Consider the following 5,133-nt stretch of genomic DNA (forward strand, 5'->3'; position numbering starts at 1 on the left):
GTCTGTACCTGGTGCAATTAGTGTCATGGGAGGAGCTCGACTCCTTTTTACATAAATCAGCCAAGCTATGAACGCTAAAGTATTGTTCTAGAGTCTAGGATCCGCACCTGGATGTTATTTCTAAGAGAGAGAGAACATAAACACACGCACTCCTAAGACTACAGCGTTTTGCACTTAAAAACTGAATAATAAGTTAGATCGCATACTTTTCCGACACGTCAGACACTCATCCTTCTTTCCGGTTTCTCTACTCTTAACTATCTTATTGAATCGTAGAACATTTGCTTTGCATTACACGGGCACAATATGGCCTTGTGGAGACGTATAGTGTCTACTGTTCACATCCCATCACGGGTCATAAATTATACCTGCCCTGTATACAGTGTGTTACAAAAAGGTACGGCCAAACTTTCAGGAAACATTCCTCACACAAATAAAGAAAATATGTTATGTGGACATGTGTCCGGTAACGCTTAATTTCCATGTTAGAGCTCATTTTAGTTTCGTCAGTATGTACTGTACTTCCTCGATTCACCGCCAGTTGGCCCAATTGAAGGAAGGTAATGTTGTCTTCGGTGCTTGTGTTGACATGCGACTCATTGCTCTACAGTAATAGCATCAAGCACATCAGTATGTAGCATCAACAGGTTAGTGTTCATCACGAACGTGGTTTTGCAGTCAGTGCAATGTTTACAAATGAGGAGTTAGGAGTTGGCAGATGCCCATTTTATGTATGGATTAGCAAGGGGCAATAGCCGTAGCGCGATATGTTTGTATCGATATACATTTCCAGAACGAAGGTGTCCCGACAGGAAGACGTTCGAAGCAATTGATCGGGGTCTTACGGAGCACGGAACATTCTAGCCTATGACCCGCGACTGGGGAAGACCTAGAACGACGAGGACACCTGCAATGGACGAGACAATTCTTCATGCAGTTGACGATAACCCTAATGTCAGAGTCAGAGAAGTTGCTTCTGTACAAGGTTACGTTGACCACGTCACTGTATGGAGAGTGCTACGGGAGAACCAGTTGTTTCCGTACCATGTACAGCGTGTTCAGGCACTATCAGCAGTTGATTGGCCTCCACGGGTACACTTCTGCGAATGGTTCATCCAATAATGTGTCAATCTTCATTTCAGTGCAAATGTTCTCTTTACGGGTGAGGCTTCATTCCAACGTGATCAAATTGTAAATTTTCACAATCAACATGTGTGGGCTGACGAGTATCCGCACGCAATTGTGCAATCACGTCATCAACACAGATTTTCTGTGAACGTTTGGGCAGGCATTTTTGGCGATGTCTTGATTGGGCCCCATGTTCTTCCACCTACGCTCAATGGAGCACGTTATCATGATTTCATACTGGATACTCTACCTGTGCTGCTAGAACATGTGCCTTTACAAGTACGACACAACTTGTGGTTCATGCACGATGGAGCTTCTTCACATTTCAGTCGAAGTGTTCGTACGCTTCTCAACAACAGATTCGGTGACCGATGGATTGGTAGAGGCGGACCAATTCCATGGCCTCCACGCTCTCCTGACCTCAACCCTCTTGACTTTCATTTATGGGGGCATTTGAAAGCTCTTGTCTACGGGACCCCGGTACCAAATTTAGAGACTCTTCGTGCTCGTATTGTGGACGGCTGTGATACAATACACCATTCTCCAGGGCTGCATCAGCACCTTAGGAATTCCATGCGGCGGAGGGTGGATGCATGTATCCTCGCAAACGGAGGACATTTTCAACATTTCCTTTAACAAAGTGTTGGAGTCACGCTGGTACGTTCTGTTGCTGTGTGTTTCCATTCCATGATTAAAGTAATTTGAAGAGAAGTAATAAAATGAGCTCTTACATGGAAAGTAAGCATTGCCGGACACATGTCCACATAACATATTTTCTTTCTTTGTGTGTGAGTAATGTTTCCTGAAAGTTTGGCCGTACCTTTTTGTAACACCCAGTATAACGTGGTAGTTAGTAGCGGGAGAACATCCTACCAGGAAACAAATAAACGCATAGCAGCTGTGTCCGACACGTGAGAACTACAAGCCATTCCGTCATTAACTCTGTAAACAGCACATCAACCAAGCAAGTGTGTCCACAGGGATTGAAGCGCATCGCAATCTCGTACCGCTAAGTTAGTTATGACCCTGAAGTCTCGATTTTACACCCAAGATGCGACAGGAGGATCGCATAACATCAAAATCCGTTTAGAGAAGTTTCATCACACATGAGATGGAAGTCATCTGATGACCGAGGGGTTCACCGTTAACGATCGCAAGTAGAAATGCTTTAAACTACATACTGAACATGTAGCTGTATACGAGTAGAACGCAGGCTATGTCACGTGACTCATGCATCCGGATAGAACACTGAAAAAAAAAAAAATTGACCTGCACCAACTTCTCCTTCTCTAGAATGAATTAGTCAACCTTTAAATCGTACCTCGTTACAGCTCTTTCTCAATCGATCAGCCCCCCCCCCCCAACCTCTGTTATCCTATAACGCAGATGCAAGTAAGTTTAAAGGTAAAATGATCTCTGTACTCCTCAAAAGCACCAAACACAGTAGTCAAGTTACGTGTGTCACTGGTAGCTCAGTAGACATACAGAATAATACTGACTCAATGGGAAAAAATTGACTACCTCCCTGATTCCTCTTCGTTTCGATGTCAATGTTTTCTAGCATTCTTCTTGTGGGAGCATACTTGATCCCATGTACAAACTCTTTTATCCTAAGACGACGAGAATGCTCTGTGATTCCCATACGCTGAGAGATAGATCGTAAATTAAACACTATACTCGAGGTGATAGAAATATGTAGAACACTCTTCGGTATAGATTGATGATTTGTGCATTCGAGATTTAAGAGTTAATGGGCGTACTGCTTAGTCATCTATCGATGTTCGCAATGATACTCGCAACGTGGAGAGGGCATTGTTTAGCTATGATACTCAAATTGGGGAACACGGTGTCACATCATTGGCTGGTGCTGAAATTAGTGTAAAATTTTTCGCGCTATCAAGTCCGTCGCTTAATATTACAGTACATCGGCGGTGTCTTTTCCATCACATCCGTACGTTGGTTACTACATGATGATTGAGTGAGATTGCTTGTTTGAGTTGGGAAAGAAGTTTTGTGGATGGGTGACAACTTCTGGTGGTTGCTAGCAGCTAAACAGCGATCGCGTACATGAGTGCAAAATTTTGAATAACTCGAAATGGAACACGGAGCCATCTGTTCCGTCGCTGTGACATTCAGTTTATATGTAGATGTCTTCAGTCACTTTCGGACGGTAGTTTAGAAGAGTTTGGCAGCGTTGTGAATAGTTTCCAGTTTCCTTATGTTGTAAGTGTGTTTTATTTAAAAATGATCCAGTGTTATGCTACCCGACATAAGAATATGATTTACACCGTGTGATGTAAAGTTTTCTGTGAGAGGTCGTGGACCTGAGCATTTTAATGTCAGTTTAGAATCTGAAACAGACCTCAAAGTCGTGGCAGAAAACGAAATGTTTGGCAATGTGCAAAAGCATGTTAGAAAACAGTGTTTGAATCAGGACCAGAGGGAGGGTCTCATACGATAATTCGTTTAGGGTATAGGTGATGTAAGTTTAAAGTGGTCTCTGAGGTGTTTGTATATTTAATATGATCGTGTACACATAAGCAGCTGCAGTTTGAGGTGTCGGACTTGGTGAGACGTTTGGAATGCCTGGGTGGCTGCACTCTACGCTATTCTGGGGAAGTACTGTGAAATCTCTTTCTTCACGCTGGAGGCACACCTTAGCTGTACATCATTGCACCAGCATCGACGCCTAGATTACTTGTAAATAGGACTAGCTTTTATAGTTCGTAATTTTTCTATGTTGGTATTTTATAGAATAACGAAAATAGCATGTTGGGGAACTGTAGTACTTGTATCTAGTTCGGGTGCATGCCACATTGCGCACATTTCCTCCAAATGCTCAAAACACGGTCCTGTAGCAGTAACTCAGCTCGATCTGTCTCTACACGGGTTGCAGAAGGTGTTGGATATGCCTCTCTCCAACCAAAATTTAAACTAGCACTTGTGGAAAGCTATAGAAATGGGTGGGAGTGCAAGATGTGTAGGGTGTGATTAAGATGGTTTTTAATTTTACTGTAGCAGACAGCTTCGAGGAAGGTGACTCGTTTAGAGATATGAGAGTGCGTGAAATATGATTGACTTGTGGATGTAAGAATAAGCAGTTATGTGTTTGAATGGACGTAATTTCTAATATGTAGTGTAAGGCCAGAGATCTGAGAGGTTAGTGTATATTTTCCTTCCTAGGACCTCAATCAGCACCTCATTTACTACTACTGTCTGTTATCCCCTATAACTCAGCATATATATTGCGGAACGTCTGATATGGTCTCTGGACAGAACGCGTTGCAAAAACTAATGAATTATGTAGTTGAGTGCGGTGTGATGGAGTCGCAAATAGCGCTTACATACCTCGTTCCTTAGCCGAATGGATTTCAGAGTTCATTGAGTCTATTGTGAGATTGCATAGATGGGTGTTAATAGCCAGATTTCTACGATCACGGTCACGGTATCAGTCCAGAAAACACCACCTCATTCAGGGGTAATTTCGTACCTCGACTCGTAAAGCAGTTACAGATTTTAACATGAATACTTGCGTGCAACTGTAGAACAAAGAGCGCTTGTGAGAGAAACATGAATTATTTTTTGGGATCGGGATTTGTTCTTCAACATCTGCTCGATTGCGTCTATGACACGGTGGCATGACTCGCAAGAAGAACGTAAGAGACGCGCACACCCATTGATGATTTTCGGTCAGTATTATTTGATGTCGTATGCATCCAGTTATTGACGAGGTCATATTATACTTAATATTAGTGCTGGCTGTGTGATATGTTCGCATTTGAGCATCAGGTTTATAAAGTATTTGTGCTTGTGTAAAGCAAATGTCTATGTGCTGTTGTAGGAAGGGTATTGATTTGATTTGGAGTACTCTGATAGCGAATGGAAGAGTGTGTCTGGTCGTAAAGAAGGTACAGGTATTTCCAGAGCCACAGCGGTCAACAGAGTGTATTTCCGATATTTCGGTCATTGCCGAATGCCGTTCTGCTAAAACCGCGATCGTATGAT

Source organism: Schistocerca gregaria, chromosome 3 (genome assembly GCF_023897955.1).
Source record: "Schistocerca gregaria isolate iqSchGreg1 chromosome 3, iqSchGreg1.2, whole genome shotgun sequence".
NCBI classification, from domain to species: Eukaryota; Metazoa; Arthropoda; class Insecta; order Orthoptera; family Acrididae; genus Schistocerca; species Schistocerca gregaria.